This window comes from Mustela nivalis (assembly GCF_964662115.1).
Source record: "Mustela nivalis genome assembly, chromosome: 15".
Lineage (NCBI taxonomy): Eukaryota > Metazoa > Chordata > Mammalia > Carnivora > Mustelidae > Mustela > Mustela nivalis.
This window is the reverse complement of record NC_139034.1, coordinates 56,731,179-56,758,367: the sequence shown is the minus strand read 5'-3', so window position 1 is coordinate 56,758,367 and position 27,189 is coordinate 56,731,179. Positions and strand designations below refer to the sequence as shown.

Genomic DNA, 27,189 nt, shown 5'->3' with positions numbered 1-27,189 from the left:
TAATATCCAAAAAAAAAAGAATTACATTAATGATGTTTAGAAAATCATTTTCTGGGGTGCCTGGGTGGCTCAGTGGGTTAAGCTGCTGCCTTCGGCTCAGGTCATGATCTCAGGGTCCTGGGATCGAGCCCCGCATTGGGGCTCTCTGCTCAGCGGGGAGCGTGCTTCCCCCTCTCTCTTTGTCTGCCTGTCTGCCTACTTGTGATCTGTCAAATAAATAAATAAAATTAAAAAAAAAAAAAGAAAAGAAAAGAAAAGAAAAAGAAAATCATTTTCCTTTTCGAGCACCTGTATTGCTCAGTCGGTTAAGTATCCAAGTCTTGATTTTGGCTCCGGTCATGACCTCAGGGTGGTCGTGGGATCAAGCTCCTTGTTGGGCTCCATGCTCAGGGAAGAGTTGGCTTGAGATTCTGTCTTTCCTTTCCCTCTGCCCTTCCCCCAGCTTGCTTGCATGCTGTCTCTAAAAAAATAAACAAGGAAGTGCCATTTTCTTTTTCAATAAGGAAAAAAAATGTAGCAATGGGAAAATGCGTAAGTTAGGCTTTAAGGTGATTGACTTTTCGGTCCTAAGGTGGTTTCTTTATTTTTGCTCCAGATTCAGATTTTAAATGAAATTTTATAGAGCTCCTAATTCTCTGCCATCCATTTTTAAAAATTTACTTGTTTTGCTTCTCCACTAAATAGAATCTTGATAATCCACATACCTTCTCATGTTGATACGGCCTTTCCTATTTTATTCTTTTCTCCAATCTTTTTCTTTCCAGGCTCTTAAAGCATGTACATTCTTGGCCTAATGAGAAAGTTTATACTTAGAAATTGCCATAAATGGCATGCCTCAGAACTTATCTTGAAACTGCTCAATATCTGTTACAGTTGGAGCCAAGAAAGACTGGTTATGAATGTCTTGCAAGTGTTTTAGGGTTTTCATAACCATGTTATGTTGCCTAGAATATAGTTCAAGAATTTTTGGAGAACCTTATTTTTATATCATATTACTCTATCTTTGAGATAAAATCTAGTGGTAGAATCGTCAATTTTGTTTACTGGATCAAGGCATTTCTTAAGTTTCAGGCCTCTTTTTATTTTTTTTATAACAAAATTTATTCCTTCAAGTTTGACCCAGGCAATGCTTCTCAGACTTCAATTTTTTCTCACTTTAAAAAAACAGATCATTTTAATCTATTTGTAATAGTTCTTATTCTAGTGGTTTCTAATCATCTTTGAATTTTGATACTAATTATTCTGATTAATCAGTGTTTTCCATTGCTTTCTCATCTAGGATATGTATGAATTAAGTCAAATATAATTAATCTACTTTTGAGACTTTACACAATACCTTTTGACATATGCAGGTACACTTGTATACAAAAGCAGTTTTCAGAATTCACTGTTTCTAGTAAGTAGACTATGTACCATGTGATATGCTTGATAGCATCTTCCAGATTCAAGGACTATAATTGTACCAGAGTTGGCTCCTTGGACGTCCTTAAAATTCTTGGAAAGCGGGGCACCTGGGTGGCTCAGTGGGTTAAAGCCTCTGCCTTCGGCTCAGGTCATGATCTCAGGGTCCTGGGATCGAGCTCCTCATCAGGCTCTCTGCTCCACAGGGAGCCTGCTTCCTCCTCTCTCTCTGCCTGCCTCTCTGCCTACTTGTGATCTGTCTCTGCCAAAGAAATAAATAAAAATCTTAAAAAAAAAAAAAAATCTTGGAAAGCAAAGGTTGTTGGCACATAGGAGTTTAGAGAGAAAAGAGTATCTGTACCAAACCCCTCTGTGCTTGATGAGCAGCTGAGCCTGGGCAGTGAAGGGACAAGCCCAAAGTCTACCCCTCCAGTTCAGAAGACTCTGAGCTGCAGATGTGGGTAGCATGCCTTGCCCTGTTTCTGAGATGAAAACTAACAAGTACCTTAGCTTCTTCACTCTAAAATTATACTTCCATGCCTCATAGGGAAGATGTGTCTAATGAGTCAACCTTAAAACAACTTCATTTACTTAGAGAAAGAAAGAATTATGTGCCAATGAAACAGGTAGCAAAAAAATGGTGGCTAAACCTTTTCCTGTCAGTGTTTTGCTAACCACTAGCTAATGATATATTGTCTCAAGCCTCAGTTTCCTCATTAGAGAAATGACACTAAAATTAATGCCTAGTTATTAATGCTTAGTTTTTCTAGCATTTACCAGCTATGAAAATAAATGCCACATAAATAAGTAAAAACACAAACCAAGCGTGTCATTGACCATTTACAGACTTAGATTATTACATATAAAACTCTTCCATATTTTTGTTATTCCATGTAAAAAAATAGACTATTCCATGTGAATTTTTATGTCTATTCCATTTATGTTCAAACAAGTTTCTCCAGAGGCAAAAAAAATAATTGGAGGGGAGGGGGCATTAGCTACATGGATACACATACTTGCATATATACATATACAGAAGGAGAGACTTTTCAACTTGACCTTAAATGTTGGACAGTTTTTTTATGTGAAATGTTTTAGCTGAACATCAAGTTTTATAGATAAATATCTTGCATGTTTTATAAATATATATGATAATTGTATTTAATTATCATTACTGGTGGTTATCCTGATTTTACTAGCCTCACTTTGCATATTTAGTCAAAACCTCTCTGAAACATGATATATCAAAAAGAAATCATGGGGTCCCACTATTGTGACAGTAATAGTTGCTGGGGTGCCTCAATTCTGATGATTTTCATCACTCTTCATCTCAGTAAGTAAGCCACACTCTGCCTGGGTGTTAGCAGCTGAATTGTGCCCCGCCCCAGATTCACATGCAGAGGCTTTATACCCGGTATAGTCATATATTTGGAGCCATGTATTTGGAGATGGGACTTTTAAGGAGATAATTAAGGTAAAATCCGTTTGTAAGGGTAGAGCCCTAACCCAGTAAGACAGATGCCCCTAGAAGAGAAAGAGACATGAAGGGCTCTGAGTAGACAAAAGAAAGGCCATGTGGGGACTCAGAGAGAAGGCAACCGTCTGGAAGCCAAAGAGACAGGCCACGGGAGATCAGTACCTTGATGTGGAACTTCCAGCTTCCACAATGATGAGAAAATACATTTCCGTTGCATAAGCCATCCAGTCTTTGGTATCTTGTTATGGAGCCCAGGCTGACTAACACACTAGGTGACCATAAAATCCAAACCCTTTTATGACCCCTGATCCTTCCAGCTTCCTCTGTTTTCACTTCCACTAACACACTCTCTAAGCTCCATGAGAACTCGGTCCCTAACAGCTGATTTTCTTCCCACATTCATCTCTCTCCGGCTATTCACGAGATAGGTCCAATTGGTCGGCAGCTTGTGCAACCACCAGGTGACAACACATGCTAGCAGAAAATAAGGGAGGAAACTACAATCCTCTTTGTAAAAACCTCTTACCGTTCTCCTTACCCGATTGCCTCGCTTAATGTTTTACTCCTGCCACACCTGCCTGACAAGACCCCAAAGCTGAATTGATAGGACTGTCTCATTTCTCCACTCAAACACCCATTCCGACACCTATTCCAGCTGAAGAAACTCAAACAAGTTTAATTTGGTATCACCACAGATTCCTGCTGCCTCTGTTTCTGTTCAATTTCCTTTCCCATTTTCCTCAATCTCAAACATTTCACTTCCTCCTCCAGACTCCCTTCAGTGTCATCATTGTCTGCAGGCTTCAGCGAAGGGCTCTGCTTCCCAGCTTCCCTGGGAAGCCCGGGGCCTCTAGATTTGCTTTCCCCATCCCCTCTGAGGGCCAAACTTCTCCATTTGTTCCGCCTGCTGGAAGGTATGTTTCTTTTTTTTTTTTTCTTTTCTTTTCTTTTTTTCTTTTTTTTTTAAATTTAATTTCTTTTCGGGGCGCCTGGGTGGCTCAGTGGGTTAAAGCCTCTGCCTTTGGCTCAGGTCATGATCCCCGGGTCCTGGGATCGAGGCCCGCATCGGGCTCTCTGCTCTGCAGAGAGCCTGCTTCCTCCTCTCTCTCTGCCTGCCTTTCTGCCTACTTGTGATCTCTGTCTGTCAAATAAATAAATAAAATCTTTTTTAAAAAAATTAATTTCTTTTCAGTGTAACAGAATCCATTGTTTATGCACCACACCCAGTGCTCCATGCAACCCCTCCAAAATACCCACCACCTGGTTCCCCCAGCCTCCCACCCCCCGCCCCTTCAAAACCCTCAGGTTGTTTTTCAGAGTCCACAGTCTCTCGTGGTTCATCTCTCCCTCCAATTTCCCTCAACTCCCTTCTTAGAGGGTATGTTTCTGAGTTATTCCCCTCCTTTCTTGCAAACTTATAAACTATCTTGGTCTTATCCTGCCTCCAATAAGCGTTTTTATTCCCCATTCATAAAACAAACAAGCAAAACCAAACAACAACAACAAACACCTCCACCCTGCCACTACTTCCAGCAACCATTCCATTCTTTCCTTTCCCACACAGCCAGGTTCTGCAGAAAACAGCTGCGTCTGAACCTCTGACGCCCACCCCACATTCACTGCACCTTCCGCTACAACTTGGCCTCAGCACTACCCTGCTCCTAAGCAGCGGTCAGCAAACTTTTTCTGTAAAGACCCAGATGGTAAATATTTTTGGTTTTGCAGATCAGACGGTTTGTGTGGCAACTACTCAGCTTTGTTGTTACAGCATGAAAACTGACACAGACAATACATAAGCAAATGATATTAGATACATTCCAATAAAACTTTTTATCACTGAAATCTGAATGTAATATAATGTCAGTGGAGAGCAAAATAGTATTGTACTTTGGATTATTTTATAAGCAACTGAAAATACAAAAACATTCTTACCTTATCAACCACGCACAAACAGGTGGCTGGCCAGATTTGGCCCACAGGCAGTCTTAAAACTCATGTACTAAACCTGTTCTTTCCAGCATTACCAATCATCTCCATATTACATTCAAACCAATGGGTATTTATACTATCCTAAACTCAGTAGACTTCTTCCCTGAATTGTTCTCTAGACCACTTCTTCTTTTTAAATCTCTTCTCTTCCCCATATTTTGTAATACTGCTCTATGTTTTATTTTTCTCCTGTCTGGCCTTTTTTTTTTTTTTTTTTTTTTTTTTTTACAGACAGAGATCAGAAGTAGGCAGAGAGAGAGGAGGAAGCAGGTTCTCCTCGGAGCGGACAGCCTGATGCGGGGCTCAATCCCAGGACCCTGGGATTATGACCTGAGCCGAAGGCAGAGGCTTTAACCCACTGAGCCACCCAGGCACCCCCTGTCCGGACATTTTTTTCTGTTTTCCTTCCTGGTCCCCTCTACTCCAGCTACCCCTTAATTGTCAGTGTCCCCAGGTCCCCAGGCTCACACGTCACCTCCTTTTTCTGTACATCATGCATGTTCTCACTGGGGGACCTCATCCGCAGCCATGGCCTCAACATACCCATGTCTTCCCAGTGTGCCAGCCCATCTGTGATCCTTGATTTCCCCCTGAGCCCCCCACACAGACATGACAGACATTTCTCTTCAGGGATCCCAGAAGCATTCAAATGTATCTTTTATATATCTATATCTATAAAGTATCTATATATCTCTATCTATATATCTATATATATAAAGAATTTTCCACCCATGAACAAACAACTGTTCATCCACTTTTCAGGACTAAAAAAGCACAAATTGTTCTACCTAGAGGTTTCCATATTTTCTCTTTTCCTCCCTCTCACTCTCTCTCTCTCTCTCCACATACACAGACCCACACACACACTCACTCCCTCACCAGGACTATTAAGTCTATCTCCTTAATTGTTCTTCTATCCGTTAACCATCTCTAGCTCCACCTTAGTGGAGGTCCTGATGGTTTCTGTCCTGGAGTACTATGCTAGACAGCCACACGGGTTATTCTTTATTTCCCATCATCCTCCCATTTCAAGATACTTTCTCTACCCTTCTCTATGCCCCGAGAGACCAACCTAGAATTACTGCAACTTCCAGCGTCCCTGCTCTCTGGCTTCCCATTGGGTTCATTCCCCCGTAATAGGCATAGGGCATTAAGAGCTTCCTGCTCTTGTGGTCCCCTGGGTGCTTTACCATCCTTAGCCCTGTCTGTACCCTGTAAATAGTCCTTCGGTAATCTCTCTTCAGTTAAGCCCTTTGAAAGTGTCATTTGCTTCTTGCCAACTGAAATACAAACTAACTGGCGTTCCTAGTTCCAATCCATCCCCACCCATTCCGTGCTACCACTGGACTAATACAGCTGAGTCACAAATCTGATTACAACTCCTCAGTGACCTGCAGTGGTTCTCAAGTTCAAGTCCATATCCCTTAGCTTAGCTCACAAAACCGCCATGATTTGATAATATCTGTCGATGCAGTCTTACCTGCTATACTGCTCTTTCCTCCCATAAACCAAAAACTAGTTGCTGTCTCCCCAACAAGCCACGCTCCCCATTCCTCCTTTCCTTTCCGTTCTGTTTTCCTAATGGAACTCTTCACTTTCTCTCTTTAGCTCACCAACTCCTACTTCAAAAGTCAGCTCAAATGTCTCCTCTTGTAGAGTCTTCCAGTCTCGTTTAGATGCTCACCAATGTATTATATACCTGTTGTATTTGTATCAGACTTCAGCAGTAATTGTGGATTAATGTTGTCTCCCCACCAGTATAAGACATTTTGAGGGCAAGGAACATGACTTATTTTGTTGATCCTAGCTACAAAGCAGAGAACCTTTGGTACTCCTCATCCTTGTTCTTAACCACAAATTAGAAAGAGTCCTCTTTTTTCTCTGTCCTTTCTGCTCACTGTGAGGAATGTTCCTAAATATCCTAAATATGCTTAGTATTATTCTTCATAATGGCAAAATGATCATGAGTCTCTCACCCCAGACTGGAGTCTGAGAGCTACTAGTAAAAGGATGTCTCTGGAGGTCATATTCTCTGCAGCTATTCCTTCTCTTGGAACAGATAGCTTGGCTCCTTCAAAGCACGTGGCTGAGGACAGAGTCTGAGAAGACCAGGAACACATTCGCAACAGAGCTGAGCAGGCCAGACATACACTAGTAACATATTTCCCGGTTCCCAGCCTTGGGAATTTTACAGAGTATTAGTTTGCATGTGTATTTACTTGAGAGTCAAGTTCTTAAGAGAAAGTAGGCACGAGACTCTTGAGAAGACCCTGATTCAGTCACCCCTGTCATCATCTTAGTCCTTCTCCACACTCTGAAGTTTAAGAGAACGAGATGAAAAGAGAGATAAAGGCCAATGGACAAACTGACAGAGAAAGAGAGAGGTGGTGTGGTGTGATAGTATCATATCCTGAATGACCAATCTACTTGCTAAAATGTTCCCTTTTTTATAAGGAGAGCCCTTGCCCCTACATCAGAAGTTACCGCAGTCCGCAGGGATGGTTGCGCAGGTGGTGCAGGGACTCTGACCGTCCAGTCCATCGCTTTCCCTCAGTCCCTGCAAGATCCTCACCCCCTGAAATCTTGCACGTGGTTTTGGTCTGTAAATCACCATGGTAATGAGCACTACATAAATAACTCATAGAGTTCAATAGAAAGAAAAAAACTAACAATGAACATGAATAATGAGGAAGTAAGGGCTTTGTGCACTAGTTCCAATTAAACTGCTCACAATAAATAAACACACTTACGCTTTCTTGAATCTGTGGGTGCTGGCTTTCTTTGCCTAGAGAGAATAAAGACCAAATAAGTAATAGAGAGGAAACTGGATTTATTGATTCAAATATAGTTTAAAAATAGGAAAGGTGGCTTGAACATTAACGGGAAATGAGAGCCAGTCACGCAGTGATACTGTGCACCTTCAATCAAAACAAGCTAAAGAAAAACAGATTTTTAAAAAAAAAATTTTTTAAAGAAAAAAAAAAGTCTCCCAACAGGTTAGAGTTAAATATAAAAGTATTGACTAAAATGGAGCTGAACATGCATAAGAAATGGTTAACAATGCTTTGTAAGTTCAGCCATGACAGTATCCGTGTAGGAAAAGTCTGCCTTTCAATATTTTGGCAATAGCTTGATAAGGAGCCAACAGGAGTTTTCACACAGCACCTTAAAAGCCTGTCTTATCCTTGGGGTTTCTTCAGCCAATGAAAGTTTGTCATGATGATGTAATGCTCCTGAGTTGTGTTTCAGCACCGAGTATGTGGTCACCGGATATCATGCCTGAGATATAGGTAAGTTTCTGGATCAAATCTTTCTTTCCAGCCTGTTCCCCTGCTTAAACTAATTTCAGCAGAGATCATTTGTTTCTCATCTAGTTTACTATCTCTGAACCATTTTTTTAAATGTGGGCTAGGGTTATTATAGAATTGTAAAGACAGCTGGTAAACAAAATGATGGGATCTAAGAGTCAATTTTCCTCTGTGATTAGTATGAAGGCTTTTACTCCCCAGCAATTTATCATCACCTCAGAGGGGAAGAGCAGCGATCAGGGTTATGCTTTATTTGTTAAGGGAGTTCTAGTGCTTTAACAAACAAGTTTTACTAGAAAGACATTTTCAGGGAGATGGAAAGATTTCTTTTTAAGGATTCACACTGAATTTGATTTATATTATTAAGTGAGCCCCCACTGAACTGTAAGCAGGGAACAAAGTTTCAATGTTTATTCTAAATAGGGAATATATAGAGATTCTGCCTCCACAGAGGTTAAACCCTACAAGAGAGATAGAGAGACAGCATGCTCTTTGTTTTCTGTTTTTAATTAAATCAAAAACAATTTACAAAGAAAAAAAAAAAACCTAAAAATTGGAAGATCTTTAGTGACCTATAGTTATATGAAGTTCAATAGAAAAATAAATCAATATGAATTAATAAGCTAATTCTGATACATGGATGTGTATCAGATGCTTTTATATGTAAGAACCATTTTTAAATTTGGAGTTATTTTGAAAATTGGAGCAAGGTAACCAGCACAACCAATGGCTGTGTACCTCTTTCTTTAATGTCCATGATACCCTCTGCAAATGTGGAGATTTTTAAGGCGCTCTTATTGATTCCAGTCAAACTGTGTATATTCAAGCAACTTGAGTCACAGAAAACAATTATGCAGATAATTTAAGAATTTTTGAAAAATCAAGAATGCTACTGGGAAAAGAGAATGAGTCAGGGGGAGGGGACTGCAGGGAAGGGAGGAGTTTAACAACATGTCACCAATAACACTGATTGAATTATCCAAGTAGTCATCTTTCCCTTTCCTTCTGATCATATAGATATAGACTCTGAGAAGAGCATCTCAGTTAAGAGTGGGAATAAAATTATCTTCAGCAATGAGGAAAAACAGAAAATGTTAAGTGTTACAGACTTTCTAACAGGAGAAAGATGTTTTTCTTCTTTTGTAGAACTTGGTATCTGATGGGTGTTGATGCATGTATCTTTTACTAAAAACTTTTCAACTTTTTAACTTAAAAACTACTCTGCTCTGCCCTCGGCTGAGTTCCTACACTACACATCACTTGCCACTGCATCTTCATTTACTTTGCTTCCAAAGAGTGAGGTCATCTCTCTACCATACTTCCTAAATGGTTAATAGATGCTCACCCCTTGCATAAAATTATCCTCCTCTTTTTTGTTCCACAGCTAATTCATTTTTCTCTAAAGCGTTTGGTACTACAAAGTAAACCTTGTAGAAATTCTTTAAAATGTATCAGTCAGCATAATAGAAACATTACTCACTTTCCTTTTTTAGCCATAATTTTCCATAACATTGCTTTGGTGCAGTGCTTGGTACCAACGCTTGGGACTTAGATAAAATCTCCCTATTTCCGTCGCATTCTATGCTTTGTTTCTTGCACCATAAATTCTGCACAGGGAACCAACACGATTATAAGAAGGGGTAAAAGTCCTGTGCTAGAATCGAATGAATGAATGAGAGGTGCTCTAGAATGACTGATGGAAAGAGAAAACATTTCCAAGAAAGGGAAACAGTATGGATAAGGTAGAGAATGATGAGAACGCCAGGAGGGATGACCTAGTTTCTGATACAGGATGCCTTTGGCTTTGGGGCCTTGGTCTGTGCTGAAATCCTGGGCCTTTATCACAGAGCTTTGGTGTAGCACGTTGTAGCTCATTAAGCTTGGGTTCCCAATTCTCACAGCACCCAGCTGGAAGCAGAAAGGACATACGTGTGGATTAAAGCACAACTCATTAGTCTGCCAGCCAGGACTTCAGAGAGGCCTAGAAGGAATCCGCTTGGGGTTCTGCTTGATCTAGGAAACCTCTTTGATCCTTACTCTATGATGCAACTATGCAGAAAAATTCAGGAATTGTTAAAGTTCTTTTTTTACGAGGAAGATACTGCTTAAGGAAGAACCTCAGGGCATGATCCGACCACAGATGGGGACCAATAATGCACCTTTGTGATTTATTCTGGGGACAGAGCAGGCCTTGGAAAAGACAATCCAGGGTAGATCTCTTTGTATGCATAAGGTCAGAAGGTTACAGTCCAATTCCAGCTTTTCTGAAATCAGAAGGTTATATCAGCCCGAAAGACAGCCTAGAGGATTTGTAAGTTCATGAAGTCTGGTAACCCAGAAAATAAGATTCTGGTAACCCAGAAAATAAAGTTTCTATCCCTAAAGAGCTTTCAGTTTTCCTTGATTTGGTAAGTCTTAAAGAATACTACTCTGATCGATTAAGCACAGAGAAGTAGAAGTCTGTGGTAAAAAGAGGATGGCCACACACCCCCCTGTGCCAAAGATAGTCCCAGTATATGCCCCTTATCTCGATATAATTATCCATAACACTTCTGTTCATTTTCAGAAGTTCCTGGTTTGTCACTCACAAATGATGAACCATTGAAAGAATTTAAATGTGAGCTAAAGGAGGATCATTAATCCAGGCAAGAAATTCTGAGGCCCCGACCCAAGGCAGTGGTCATGGTGATAGGGAGGAGCAAACAGTGTCCATTTCCCCTTTTAGAAACGGTACCCCCACCTCCTCTGGGAGAGTTTCTCCCCTCCCTTTGTGAGGTGTCTCTGTGCGTCAGTCAAGGGCCCTCACAGGCCACAGGATGGGCATGGCCAATGAGGACATGGACACTCTCCTGGAACTTTGTGCCTTAGGCAGAGTGATGAAATGAGAGAAGGGGAAGCAGTTGAGCAGGGACAATCCCAGTAAGCAGGTCCTACTCCAGAGACCCCCCCCCCAAAAAAAAACACCAACCCCTGTCATCTCCGGGTCAGCTCTTGGGCCTTCCTTTCAGTGTGTGAGTTCCCTAGTTGACTTCCCACAAACATCTTTTTGGTTCACATCTGCCAGAGTTCCAGTTCTGCCGCTCACAAGAAGCCCCACGCAGGTAACAATTGTCAGCGTGCTCCAGGTCCATATGGAGGAAAAGCAAGGCCATAACACTCACCAACGAGCACTTTTCTTTTCATGCCGTGTCTGAGCCCTGACTTTTGTAAGGCAACTTCCTACTGTCTTCTCCCTCTACCCCTTTCATACAGTTCGTCAGATGCCGTATCTACTTCGCAGCTAATTTTCCAAACATCAAGTATGAATATATCCACAGCAGTAGAGTTTGCTTGGTTCAAAGACAATTCTTGCTGTTGGATTTGAAGGTCTGGCTTCTGTGGCCGAGAGTCCAGGATTTGTTCCTTGCCTCTTGTGGTGGTTCCAGTACTACACGGGGGTGAGGGCAGAGTGGGGGTGAAACCGGAAGTGTTTATTTTGGTCTTGTTCTCCTTTAAACCGTTCGAGGCACGTCGTGTTGTCCCTGCGGTTGTAACACAGCTAGAAGGTGCTGAGCAGGGACCCAGCCCGGGCTGCACATGCTGGCTTCAGGTGGGGGGCAGGGGAGAGGGGGCAAAGGGAAAACTGGGGAGGGCAAGACCATACCCTGCGATTGGCTGGATTTTGATGCAGCATATACTCCAAGGTCCTGAAATATGGTCTGCAGGAAGTCTCCACAGATGCACTCCGCTGCAGTTCTTGAAAGGCAGGAACAAATTTAAACTGGGTTTTGTAAAAACAAATGACATCATTCCTGCATACTCTGAAAAGCTGCAGCCCCAGTGGAACATTTTCCCATTTTCCCCTTTGCTCTTTATGTGTCTGACGGCGGGGCTTCAGGTTTTTATGCTGCACGTTTAACTGGCTAAATCTTGCAGGGAATAACCTTTCATCACTTGCCTCTAAAAATAATAAAATCCAAGAAGAAAATATAGAGGCATGTAAAAGTTCATTTAAACTCACGTTTAATCTCCATGTGGCTGTTATCTAGAGACGTGACAGCACATGGGAAGAATTCTAGTGATTTGAAAGAAACAATAACAAAATGCTGTATTGGGGACTGTCATCATGGAAATTACGGCACTGATTTATTTTGGGTGGCCTTCACTGTACAGTGTTCGGCAGTGGTGGTGGGGAGGACGAGGACTTCCATTTAGGGATTTTTCTGAGTTTGCATTGTTAGCTGCAAATGTAATCAGGGATCTGTTGTAGTTAAGATGGTCACTGAAGAACTATATTGAAATGCTGTTTTAGATATGCTATTCTTCGATACAGAATTCCACAAAATAGAAAAGATATGCGAATCTGAAAGGTTTTTGGTTGTTGTTGTTGTTGTTGTTGTTGTTTTAATGCAGCAGATCTAGCGGACTTTCAAAATGTGGTGTAAGAAGCTAGACACCTGATAATGCAATATTGAATCTTGGACAGATCAAAATATGATGGAAGTTTTCTCATCAAGAAAACATTTGTTTAATCACTGTCCTTAATCAAAGGAAGGCCCAGGAAGTTCTCTATTTGTCAGTGTCCGGCCTGTATGAGCATCTGCACGGACACATACACAGTGACAGCCCACCAAGGCTCAAAGCCTACCTGGTTTTCTCAGTCCCATCCCTGAATCCCAGACCTAACTGCTCACCTTCCTAAAACCAGTTTCCCCACCTAATTCTAGAAACTGCTTTTCTTTATTAACTGGACTATGAAAATCTTTTCAGTTTAATTTTCTTCAACATTGTTATTAGATGGCAAACAAAAGTGAATTTCAAACCACAAGGATGAATTTTATATGAAAAACTATATCAGATACCTTCTGAACTGACATATGTACCTAAAACCATACACCCTTAAAATTCTCAGTGACATATTCAGGAAACAGAGGCAAGATGATGCCTGCCTTTCTTTCTGAAATGAAAGCAGTGCGGAGATAACCTTAAAGAGAAATGAAGAAACAAGTTCATATGTCCATCCTTGACTTCCCCCCTAAACATTAACTTTACATTTCTGGTTCTGCAAAGTTCCTTTGACCTTCAAACCCTAGAGGTCATCTTTGGAAACCCCACTTCTGTTCATCTCATTATGAATTAAGTACTGGCTACTGCTTAGACCCAAAGAAAGTCATATGCCAGCAATTATGAACAATATCTAAAATAAATATATATTTACTGGTTAAGAAATGCAAGGCATTGGATTAAGTAAACATGTCTTTGTTATCAAGGATGAGATCATTGGTTTATTTTCATTGCCCTTCTCTTCAAAATTGCCCTCTCATTCTGAGAGAAAATTTTTAAAAATATTTTTCTAGATGATTTTCTCCATTCTCTTATCTGAAATTGTTTCCACTTGGAAAAGATGCCCAACTAGATCTTCTTATGGAACTAAACATGATTTTCTCTTGCTATAACCCCTTTTTTCCATTAGAAACACTTTTTAGGGGCGCCTGGGTGGCTCAGTGGGTTAAGCCTCTACCTTCGGCTCAGGTCATGATCCCAGGGGCCTGGGATCGAGTCCAGCATAGGGCTCTCTGCTCAGCAGGGAGCCTGCTTCTCCTCATCTCTCTCCCTGTCTGTCTCTCTTCCTATTTGTGATCTCTCTCTCTGTCAAATAAATAAATAAAATCTTTAAAAAAAAAAAAAAAAAGAAACACTTTTTATATGTGGGAAGCCTGCTTTATCCTTCCCAGTTTGAGAAAAGAGGAGAGAACTTCCCAGCACCTCCTTCTGAACTTCTAGCTCTCTTCTTTTTTCTTACTTTGTCTTTTACCTCCCTGAACTGTTGGAGCTGAGGAAACAGAAATAGAAGCTTGGGGTTGGAATGGTTGCTTGAACCCTCCCTTGAACCTTAAAATTTTTTTTTTTAATTTTTAAGTAGAAAAGAGGAAAACTACATAACGATTTCTAAATTCTACTCACTCTGCTTGAATTCTTCCCATGGCATGCACATGTTGAATGATTTACACCAAAACTGTCTATGGAATTTTCTTTCAAAAAATACCGACAGGCACTTAAAACTTCAAGTTTAATTAAAAAAAAAAAAATAAAATAAAGGTGGGGAAGGGGAGTATTAAGAGATGTAAAGAAATCTAAATTCAATTATCTTTGGCTGATAATTGCTGTGTAACCTAAGACAAGTTTATATTATTGTAAAAATGCAATGGAAATTCTACCATTTATTAAATTTGCCCAAAATTTGGTAGAAACAAATCCCATAATAATTGTATATATCCACTCCAATTTATACGGCAAGCAAATAAAAAGGAGTTGTGAAACGCATGCATGGGATACAAGGACAGAAAATCACAGCAAAGCACGAGCCCAACTGCTCTTGCTCAGAACATTCTGATGGCTTCCCATTTCTTTTAGAGAAAGCCCAGAATTGCAGAGGTCAAGGTCCTGCACTCTGCTCCTTCCGGCCTGACCACAACATTTCCCCTCACCTCACGTGCTCAATTTCAGCCACACTCAACTCCTCACTGTTTATTAGACAGTCCAAACATATGTCAACTTCAGAATCTTCGCAGACACAAATTCCTGTGCCTGGGACAATGTCCCTCGAGATGGACATGTGCTAGCTCCTGTGTTGCCTTCAGAGCTCTGCTCAAAGGCCATGGTTTCCGGGAGACTTTCCCTGACCACAGTATATAAAATAGCAGCCTCCTCTATCATTCATCAGTACTTGCTACTTCCAATATCCTTGATCCCCTGTAGCCCTCTTTACTTTTTCCAGAGCACATATAAACATCTGGCATTCTCTGTGGTTTTTTTTTTTTTTTTTAATTTGTTTATTGTCTGCCTTCCCCCACTGGAAGGAAAACTCCATTAGGGCATGGGCTGGGCTTTGTTGCCCAGGGTCTACAACAATACCCATCACAAAGAAGGGGCTCAGCAAATATGTGTTGAATAAATGAATGAAGAATTAATGAATGTCTGATTTTTAAATCCTAACATAATTCCATATCTCTAAGACCTCTTTATTGTTAGGTCTTCACAGAAAAATTATTCTCCTTGTTCCCAAATCCTACTTCACTGAAGTTGAAATTAGACGTATTTAACATTAAAATATAAACCCAAAGGTTTTTTTTATTTGAAAATTGTACATTAATATCAGTGACCCTCTTTCAAATATAATCCTCTTCTGTTCTTTCATTATTTTACATACTGCCTTCTCTCTTCTGCCCTTGTTTAAAAATTAATGGAAATAGTAGTACTCACTGGTTTTTCCAGTGACCCCTTACACAGTAATTTCCTTAGTTGGTTCAAATCTGTGTTTCTTTTGGCTCCAGCACAGAAAGTTCTCTCACACCTTCTCTTCATTCTTAATATTTTTCCCACTCTTGTCCATGTCCCCAGAGCCCTTGAAACCATGAAGTTTCAATAATTTTTAAAATTTTTCTAATTTCTGCTTGCAATGCTCTTACCCTTACCCATTGCATTGTCATCTCCTTCCCTGCTAGAACTCTGTTCTGTGAGGTTACTCCAACTGTAATCTTTAGACAAATACAGTGGACTGAGTGGACCCTTATGAAAGTGAATTCTCATGAAACAATGAGCAAAGGAATCCCTGACTTGGATGAGTCATGTAAGAGATGTGCTTTGAAACAAGCTGGCTCATTACCTTCCTTAACAATAATAGGTTGCAAAACAGAAGTATGTTAAATACTGAGCTAAAGGATAACCTGTTTTTTCCTGTGCTTCTGCATTCTTAATGGTTTTTTACTGTTGTGCATAAAACTCCTTTTTTATAGAGCTCTAAACTTTAAAAGAATTTAGGACATTATATTTTCCATCTTCTACAATTTCACAAACTACCACTTGCTGGTAAAATCCTGCCATTCTAGCTTCTCTTCTTTTCCCTATTCCTAATTCCCATGTGGGTCTGAAATCTGAACATAAGCTTTGCTGTCCAATAGAACTTTCTGCAATGATGGAAATGTCTTAGAACCACACTGTTCGAAACAGTAACCACTAGCCCCATGTGGCTATTGAGAGTTTGAAACCTGACTAATGCAATAGAGGAACTGAAGCGTTAATTTTCAGAAGGGTATCATTAATGAAGATAAATCTCCCCCAACAAAAATGGAGAGTAGATAAACTCCATCTATATCTCCGTGTAGTCTACATCTATATTCAAATCTCATATCCTTATCTTCTCTTGGTCACACACTTTATTATTCCCAGTGTTTTTCAGGCAAATTTCCTAGAAAAGTAAAACTGGAAAAGTACTTTGACAGTCAACTCTCAGGTATCTGTAGTGAGAGAGTAATGTTTATCAATATTACAAAGAAACTAGGGCTTCGTGTTAACTTTGGTTTAGAATCTTGTACAGTGACTCTGCTACTACAATAGTTGAATTATACTTAATTTTGTTACTTTTACCCATACTGCACGGTACTTTTAGGTCATGATTTCCAGATGTAAGATTCAGAATAGAAAGAGAAAGTGACCTAGAGATTTTGATAACCTAAATTCTGAAATATCAGTGTTTCATTACATAGAATCTAAATACTCCCATTTCTGTCAATGCACTATTACCTGTGATTAAAACTGAACAGTGTTCTTAGCAATACTGTGGGGAAAAGATGAAATTTCAGGCTGCTCCAAATGACTTCACTCAACTTAAAATGTGTTTATGATACTATATAAAATTCCTTTGATTCTTAAATTTTTCAGTCTTTGTAATTATAGAAATCTCTCTATATCATGAGCATTACCAAAGTTTAACTTGTCTTTGCTTCTAAGTTACCAAAACTTATCTTTGTATGTATATAATGGACTCCTCCCTTTAATCTTTTTTTTAATTTGCGTACAGTTGGCATACAATGTTACATTAGTTTCAGGTATCCCTCTTAGTAATTTAACAAGTTTATACATCATGCTATTGTCACAAGTGTAGCTACATCTGTCACCATATAATGCTATTACAATATCATCTACTGTATTTCCTATGCTGTGCCTTTCATTCTTTTGTCTTATTCATTCCATAACTGGAAGCCATATCTCCTGCCCCCTCTTCACCCATTTTGTCCAATCCCCTGCCACTTTGGCAACCATCAGTTTGTTCTCTGAATTTATAGGTCTGATTCTGCTTTTCGTTTGTTTATTCGTTTGTAGTTTTGCGGGTTTTTTTGTTTTGGGGGTTTTTTTTGGATTTTATTTATTTATTTGTTAGAGAGAGAGAGGGAGAGAGAGAGGGAGCGCAAGCACAAGCAGACAAAGTGGCAGGCAGAGGCAGAGGGAGAGGCAGGCTCCCTGCCGAGCAAGGAGCCCTATGTGGGACTTGATCCCAGGATGCTGGGATCATGACCGGAGCCGAAGGCAGCTGCTTAACCAACTGAGCCACCCAGGCGTTCCTTTTGGGGTTTTTTTTTAATTCCACTTACAAGTGGCATCATGTGACACTTGTCTTTCTCAGTCTGACTTATTTCACTTAGCATAACACCCTCTAGGTCCATCCATGCTGTCTCAGTTGACACAATCTCATCCTTTTAATGCTATATAATATTCCTGTGTGTGTGTGTGTGTGTGTGTACCACAGTTTCCTTAGCATTCACCTATTGATGGACACTTAGGTTACTTCCATGTCTAGGCTATTGTAAATAACACAGCAATAAACATAGAGGTGCCTGTATTTTTTTTTAATTAACGTTTTCATTTTCTTTCAGTAAATACCCAATTGTATGACTCCTTTTTTATTACTCTCTAGACATCATGCCTTCACAGAGTTGCTCTAATGGTGCCATATCAGTGAGTAGGATGTTAACCTATAGCCAGACAAAATATTTCAAAACCTAGGGGAAAAAACACTTACCCACAGCTCCATAGGGTTTATTCTGCAGAACACTATTTTTGAGATACTCCCTGACCTGAACAAAACAAATCGAAAAGACAGAAACTTCATTATACCAGGAAAATTAGAATACACATTGACATATTAAAGATTCTGAGAAGTCCAGTAGCAAAGAAACCTATTGATTGTTTTTTAGATTCGGTGTTTCCTCATGAATTTGGACTTAAAACACTTTGTTTTCTCACCTGACATCTCTGAATAGCCCATAAAACTAATGTTCCAGAGAATACACTTTGAGAAATCCTGTCTCAGCATTAGGATACCTCTGGTATCAATTTCTTGTTTCCAGATATTCTGGTGTATTCCAGGTCTAGATACATTCACCATATTCAGAAACCTTCTTGATTCTATAGACTCTTGATTTGAGAGGGCTTCCCGGAGAGGTAGATGGATGATAGGTAGATATAAATAGATAAAGAGTCCCCAATGAGAACTCCTCTAACAGTTTGTAGTTGCTTTGCCAAGAGGCTTCTAACATATTTGGAATCACAATTGCTCAAGTCAGAAATTTGTCATTAATTGCAGACGCAATTAGCTTTATGATGATTCCTTGTAAGTAAGCTCTTGTAGACAAGATTTACCCCACTGAAAATACCTGGAGGGTCTGTTACAAATAGCAGTTCCCAGGACCAGATAACACGCAGTAGTTTGCATGATTTGCCTTAGTTTTAGCTTGATTTCTTGGAGACTACAGGAATGAACTCTCCTACATGACTCAGTTAAGGAAATTATCTGTGTAAGGATTGCCCATGAAACTGCTATGAGGTAAAAATGAAAAATATCTCTAAAAGTCAGAAAAGCATCATTTAAATAGTCTTCCCTCAGGAACAACATGACTTAGTGGTTTTTTTCCAAACAAATAATAAGTAAAAAGGAAAGGATTTACATGATGTCCAGATTTCAGAATTCTACAGTTCTGAGATATGCTTTATCTACCTAATAACTACTCTCTCCAAAGCACTTTAATATGTAAGTCTCACAGAGAGTGCCTTTATCTGCTTCACAGATTCTTCTCTAGTAAGGATCCCTAGCCGTGCTTTTAATCTATATTTAAGAAATTGAAGCCAGGCTATGGCAGTGGATCACATGAGATAGTACTGTATAAAAAATGAACTTTGGAATCAGAAACACATAGGTTCACAAATTCTGACTCTAACAGCCATCAACTGTATGACCACTGGAGGCTATTTAACTTTTCTGAATGTCATTTTCTCCATCCGTGAAATGGGTGATTTGGCACCTACAACAAAAGATAGTTGGGGGAATCGAATGAGATAGTGGATGTAAAGCATTTAGAACAAAGTCTTGAAAATAGTAAAATGTATCCAAAAATGGGGACTATTACTCTAAGCTGTTATTTTTGTCTAGGAAAACTTTCTGAATTATTTTTTCTCTATCTAGAGCCTCTAGAATATAACATTCAAATATCCATTTTTTCTAAGCTGCATATCCCATGGATTCTATTCCTTTATTCAACAAATGCTCTGGTCACTAAGGATCAGGAAATAAGACAAAGTCCTGAACTGTGGTACAAATCATAGCGGCACATCACAGCAAGTATATTATGAGAGAGGCGTGATCACAGTGGTGTAGGATGACAAGAAGGGCGTAGAAAACTCTGCCCAAGTGTGGGTTGGTCTTTTTAGGGAAGAAAGCAGAGGATTTATGCCCTGAAAAACCAAGGGAATTTGCCTGGTGGTGGAGAATGTGCAGGGTCTTCCAAGAGATGTATCGGGAACTGACATGTCCAGTGGGTCTAGATGTCCATATGTGGCTTTAGGATAAGGGAAGACAAAAAAAAAAAAAAAAAAAAAAAAACAAGGTTCAAGGGTATCTATATAAGATGTTGGAGAAGGCAGAATTGGCCAGACTAGACAGAAAGGGGAGAAAAAGTAATTAAGTTATTACACATCTACTATGGTTAACATTGTACCAGATGCTTTATCTATACCTTGGCATCTAAATCAAGTGACAACACTCTGAGATATGTAGTATTATTTCTGGTGTGCAGGTGAGGAAAGAGTGGCTTTCAGAAGTTAAATGAGTTGCCCAAAGTTATATAAAAAGAAATTGAAGGAACTTGGCTTCCAGCCCAGGTTTGTCAGATGACAAGAGTCCATGCCAACCTCTATTTTAAACAAGGGGAACCAGCAGGGGTCTTCAATCAAGGAAGAAATCTCATCAAAAAAAATTTTTTTGAAAAGAAAGTATGGTGACAGAATATAAAATGATGGGCTGGAGGGAGATAAGTCTGGGGATTGGGAGATAAATTCAAGGTTATCACAGCTTTGAGGGAGAAAGATGAGCAAAGACCCTGAGAGCCAGCCCATGTGCAGGTGGAGAGAGAAACAGTTCTTAGAGAGACTCAAAGTGGTTTGGATAACAATTGGATGTGAGTATACCTCAGAATAAAATCTCCAAACCCAGACATGATAGAATGTATGTGGGGGAGAAGTGTGGGCTTCATTAAAATTCATTAAGATGCTTTATGTTAATTTGGAAGAGCAGAACCAAACACGTGGCATTGTGTCATCTAAACCTGTGCTGCTCAGAGTATGGCCCACAACCAGCACCTAGATGTACCCAAGAAATGACAAATTTCAGGCCCCACCCAGGACATTCTGAAACAATCTACATTTAATGAGATCTCTAAGTCAAAGAAAAACTACCATAGGAAAACTAAAATTGTGGGTAATAGAGGAGGAAGGGGTCAGAGAGGAGAGGCAATTTTCTGTAATCTATAATTTTTATAATCTATAATCTCTCAAAAACATTCTGGCTAGCAATGATTTAATTTCATATTACTTTTATTATGTTAAAAAGTTTCTAGAAGAGGGGTGCCTATGTGGCTCAGAGGGTTAAAGCCTCTGCCTTGGGCTCAGATCAGGATCCCAGGGTCCTGGGATTGAGCCCCACATGGCAACAGGCTATCTGCTCAGCAGGGAGCCTGCTTCCCCCTCTCTGCCTGCCTCTCTGCCTACTTGTGATCTCTGTCTGTCAAATAAGTAAATAAAATCTTAAAAAAAAAAAAAGTTTCTAGAAGAAACAGCAACAGGTGCTGACATAACCAAGATGTAAAAGGCAGATGCTCCTTCAAATTTGGTGTTTTATAAAAGACTGCCAAATCCAAGCTGTAACCGAATGATTAAGTAGCATTTGATGTGCTCATTTGGAATGTCAGCAGGGCTAATGCTTACATAAGCTCTATGCTGTCTCATAATGTCCTTCAGTTACCAGGAAAGCAGGAAAGTAGAAATCCAAAAGAGAGTCTACTTTATCATCATGATTGCCTGAGAAGGGGACAGAACAGAAAGATATTGAAGTATTTTCTGAACATTCAATTTGTTCATTCAATACATATGTGAATTAATGTGTGTGTAGGTATGTAAGGTCTTGAACACTGTCCTGAATTTACTATTCTGCTTTCTAATTTCTGTTGATCCAAAGTCCCAAGATTGGACCCAACAATTCATGAGAATCAGATCCAAAACAAGTACGTTCATAGGAGTTTCTAGGGGGAAAACAATGATAGACTTGGAAGGGTTATACCAGCTAAAACTCTCCACCTGAGATTTGACCTCAGATCTCTTCTAGACCTCTGGCCCAGTGATTTACACCAGACTCACCCCCCTTCCCCTTCACTTCCTCTACCCTAATGAGCATTGGCACCCTTTGCATAAAGAACACCAGGGCTATATATTCTCATTGTCTTATAATTTGATCCTTTAGATGTGTTGGGGAAATTGAAATACTTCTTCTTGGCTCAATAGGATAATGTATGCATCTTAAATTGTGTTATGAGGCAGGCAGTAGTGTTCAGATCCCCTCTCCGGTCAGAATACCCACATTCCTGTGATGGCAGTGTCCTGAAAAACTCATGGTTCCCATTGCTGTTTTCATCAACATCATTTTTCATTAACTAAGAGTTTGAGACCCTGCTATGCCCAGACACTGTACTAGGCTCTGGGGGCACAGAGGGGAACAAAGCCACTGCTCACATGAACCTGACATTCAAGTGAGCTAAATAGATAATGAACAAATAAAAAATACAACCATAAAGTAACATCTAGTAGTGATAAGTGACAATGAAAAAACATAATATGATAATATGATATACTGGGAAAGAGCCATAGGGATGCTGTTAAGTCAGATTTCTCCTGGGAGGTGATCTCTAAGCCGAGATCTGGGTCAAGAGGTAGACCTGAGAACAGTTCCAGGCAAGAGGACATGCAAAGACCAGGCCTTTTGGGCAGAAGCCCATTAGGAATGTTTGGGCAGTGGCAAGGTCAACACGGCTGAGGCAGAGTGAGAATGAGGAAGAGGAAAAGGAAATAGTCAGCCGGATGCCAGACCGTGCAGGTCGTCAAGGGACCTCGAGGGTCACAATAAGTTCACGACCTCACACAAACAAATCGTTCATTTACTGAGACAGGCACTACACTAATAAAACATACACATTACTCAGTCTGATCCTTACAATAATCCTGCCTATGGCTGTCATCATTATCCCTCAAGAAGACTGAGATTTGGAGAGATTAATTAGTACGGTCACATGGCTACGAACTGTTGGAGCTGGGATTTGAACCCAGCTCTGTCTGACACCGGAGGCCATCCTACTTTTCATAATGCTGTTATTATAGATAATTGGAATCAAAATTTACTTGCAGCTTCTTGGCGGAAATACTGTTGCAGTTCAAGTATATTGCTATGGCTTTAGGTCCCTCTAACTTTAGTAGAAGGGTGGAATTATAATCTCCATTCTTCAGCACAATCAAATGTTATTTTGGGTCATATTTTTCATGTTCTCGACACAGTAAGATTTTCATTGAATGTTCAAAGGTTCACAATAATTTTGTATAAGAATTGAAGGTATAAAATAAATCAAGTTTTTATACCATCTGGTTAAGCCCACATTAGACTGAGCAGATAATAAGCCATGCTACATAGCAGGGAAAACATTTCCACTTCAAAAATATTTCATGGGAGGGCACCTGGGTGGCTCAGTGGGTTGGGGCCTCTGCCTTTGGCTCAGGTCATGATCCCAGGGTCCTGGGATCAAGCCCCACATTGGGCTCTCTGCTCTGCAGGGAGCCTGCTTCCTCCTCTCTCTCTCTCTCTCTCTCTCTCTTCCTGCCTCTCTGCCTACTTGTGATCTCTATCTGTCAAATAAATAAATCAAATCTTTAAAAAAAACAAAAAAACAAACAAAAAAACCCACAATATTTCATGGGACCCCTGGGTGGCTCAGTGGGTTAAGTCTCTGTCTTCGGCTCAGCTCATGACCTCAGAGTCCTAGGATCCACCCACATTGGGCTCTCTGCCCAGCGGGGAGCCTTCTCCCCACTTTCTATTCTCTTTGCCTGCCTCTCTGCCTACTTGCTATCTCTGTCTGTCAAATAAATAAATAAAATCTTTATTTTATTTATTTTTCCTGAATTTGAGGTATGGCTGTTCAAAATATTTGGTACTTTCTACTTCTTCCTAATTTACATCATCTTTGCTAATTTGAGTACCTGCTTTCCCAAAAGTATGTCACAATACACATGTCCCTTCACAGAGGTCTGTTCCATACACACCCATCCTTTCTCATGCCATCCTTCTGCCTAAGAACCCTTTCTAGTCTCTTACTACCCATGAAAATCTGGCTGTTTCTTTCCAACTGTACATTCTGCTTCACCAACTGACCATAGATGGCTAGATTCTGTCCTCTAAGCCTTGGAGGACCTGACTTTGCCCACTCACCTCCTCAGATAAGAACACCAGCACTTGGTTCTTGCCCCCACCCCCCCAACCACCAACCACTAGTCTCTCCTCCTGACCAGACTGTTTCTTACACTATCTTCAGTGGGTTCAATAATTCCTAACTCATGCACAACTGATTTATCTGTCATCTTCGCTATAAGGTAGTATCATTTTCAAATCTGTTTACAGGAGTTCCCTCAGAAAAGCTCTAGAATCTGAGAAGTCTGAGGCACACATTTTAATGACATGAAAACCTAATTTAAAAAGTAAAATCTACTTAGGACAAAAATAAACCAAGTAACTTTTCTTTCCTCTAATGCCTTGTGTCCTACAAACGGGTACATTTTAGAGCTAGTTCTTTTTAAGAAAGTTCTGCTCATTGGGGCACTAAGTTGTCTAATAAATGGAATAATTCTGTTTTCCAGTAAGCCATTGATGACAATATTAAGCTTAGTGTAATTGTTGTAGGAACACTTTAATAAAAGTTCTGCTCAGGTGGGTATTTTTTTAAACAAAAATCAGACATTTATTATGCTGCTTTTACACCGCAAATGGACCTATTATTGGAGGGCATGTAAGTCAGCTCTGAACCATCACAGGCTTTTTTTTTATTATTTGTTTTCAGGATAACAGTGTTTAAAATTCTCTCCAACAATTTGGTGGATTAATGTATTCTCCAACAATTTGTTGAACTGCAGGAGCTGAAAAATTCTGGGCTTGTAAAGAAACTGCAGTGTCTAAAACTCTCCAGAAGCACTCAGAATGACAGGGCTCTTGACCAATAAAATGTGAGATTCAAGGAACACATTGTCACGACTCAGCAAATAATAAGGAGCAGGTATAAGTATGACATCACTGAAAAACCTTCTCATTGGCGGTCCCGCTTTGTGCTGGCTACTGTTCTATTTGTGGAAGCAGCAGCCTTATTCAAATTAACCTTTTCACGCAGAGGGGAGGAGGAAGGTGGTGAGTAATACACTGCAGTCTTTTCCCTGAAGGTGATGTGCTCTCAAATTCGCTTTACATTGCCTTTGAGCAGGCAAAATAAAAATAAATTCAGCTGTGGCAGTGTTTCACAGGGATAATAGCTGCTTGAATTAGATCAGGTCAGTGAAAAGGAATGGAATAGAAGCTGTTGCAGAGTTAAAACAAATTTCCGAATTTTCCCTTTGCTTTTATTCCTACCCACAGTCCCCCACCACCACCACCGCCCCCCCCCCCCGCCGCCGCCCCACCACCCTGTTATTATTTCTCCATGCCTCATTCTTGGACTCAGTTGCTGTATAGATCAGACTCAGTATCCCTCCAATCAGCCATTGGAGGGAGGGATTTCTTTGAACACTAACACCTCCTCCCTGTGCCATAGGGGTCTTGCAGACAGGTCAGATTAACGGATGGTTTTCTGGCATTGTACTAATACTCAGGAGTCTGCAGCTGATGAGATAATTTAATCACATTTACTGTAGTCTGTGAGGAACTGTCATTCTCTATCCTGTTGCTGTTATATAATATAGGGCCTCCAGCCATATCAATGATACACAGGAGAGCCCACGCATTTTTAACTCTTAGTCCTCGGCTTTAACTCAGGAGAGCGCCAATGGAGGGGGCATTTCACGGATCTATTCCCCTTCTAGGGCTGGCTCCTGGTACTTCGCACAACTGTGCTTAAATATAGTGCTTCCGGTCTTTGGCCTTATGTGATTTTATATCTTCAAACTTCAGTCTCTGTCTTGTCATCTGCAAAGATCATTCAGGATATAAACCATGTAAAATTTTGAATCTGGCTTTAAAGAAATTAGCTTTAGTCGTTTCTCGCTTCCACTATTTATATTTTATTCCCTTCCCTCGTCACCCCTTCCTTCCTACCTCAGAATGCCTCTACTTGCCAAAGACAAAAAAAAAGGTGGCAAAAGTCTACAGAAAACTCACAGTCAGCCTATGATCTCCACCACGATACGGGGTGTCCTACTCTGTTTGGGCTCCTATAACAAAATACCACAGACTGGGGGACTTATAAACAACAGACATTTTAGGCGCCTGGGTGGCTCAGTGGATTAAAGCCTCTGCCTTTGGCTCAGGTCATGATCCCAGGGTCCTAGATCAAGCCCCGCATCAGGACTTTCTGCTCTGCGGGGAGCCTGCTTCCCCCCTCTCTTTCTCTGCCTGCCTCTCTGAGTACTTGTGATCTCTGTCAAATAAAGAAGTAAATTTTTTTTAAAACCTTATAAACAACAGACATTTACTTTGCGCAGTCGTGGAAGCTAGAAGTCTGAGACCAGGGTGAGGTGAGCGTCCTTTTCAGGTGCAGATTTCTCCTGGTAACCTAACATGAGGGAAGGGACTAGGGCTCTCTGCAGGGTCTTTCATAAAGGCACGAATCCTAACTACCAGGGCTCCACCCTCATGACTTAATTCCCTTTCACAAAAACCCTACCTCCCAATACCGTCAACTCCGGGGGTTGGGATTTCAGCATATGAATTTGGAGAGAACATAAACCTCAGACCCTGTCAGGAGGTCAGGGTTTTCGGTCTGTATTTTCCGTCAGAGAAAGGTCTGTCCATGCAAAGAGTTAGCTGTCTCTGCTCCAAACTCAGGACTCCTTGCTGCACCACCACTCTGTGTCCTTAAAGAGGCGTCAACCTCTGAGATCTTAGTGGCTCCCCAGTTACTCCACTAAGAATACCAGTAACCCTGTCACCAAACGTTAATGACAATGTCACCCAGATGACCCTACATGGTGCTTTCCCATTTGGTCTCTTTCCACTTGCCTTGCCTCTCCATCTTAGAGTTCCCTTAATAAATGTATTCGGGTGTTGTAGCAGTTCCTGGGTTCTGAACAAAACGATACGGATTCGGAAAATAGTGGCTTGTGTGAGGAAGGTTAAGGGCACTAGGTTTGCATCACGGCTGAATAAATAATGCAGGAGGAGGTGGAACACGGAGGAACTCCGGGATGCTCGTTGGCGGCGGGGAGCAGGTGTGTGCTGGGGTGATGAGCGAAGCCCAGGCAGGGAGGACCGGGCCTAGGCCGCCCGCGTCAATGCCAGCTCACGACCCGGCCCTGCCCTGCCCAAACCCTGCGGGTTCTCCGCCATAATCACCCCACTGCTCAGCTCGTTCATGGCTAGCTGCCGACGTCCCAGGAACCAGGTGTCTGGCGCGGGTTTTAGCACAGCTCTCTGTATGTCGCCGAAACCCACCAGTCTGGCGTGCCCAGCTTTCCATATTTTGACTTGTTGCAATTTTCCCTGCCTAAGCACAGACCTTCCTTTGAAATGAGACCTTTCCGTGGCCTACCTTGGCAAACGGGATCTTGGAGAGGAGCTCAGAGGCTGCTGACTTGACCTGGCGCACCGGGCACTTTCAGCTCATTATGCCTGAATGCTGCATTGTT

The 27,189-nt window shown here is 40.8% G+C and overlaps 1 long non-coding RNA gene across 1 annotated transcript; it reads right to left on the bottom strand.

The window, feature by feature from the left end:
* Nucleotides 1–258: 258 nt before the first annotated feature.
* Nucleotides 259–27,189, bottom strand: LOC309849059. The gene is made up of 3 exons (XR_014303460.1): nucleotides 27,093–27,189; nucleotides 18,014–18,068; nucleotides 259–460 (listed from the first exon to the last, which is right to left on the bottom strand). It is a non-coding gene; the product is annotated as an uncharacterized lncRNA (long non-coding RNA).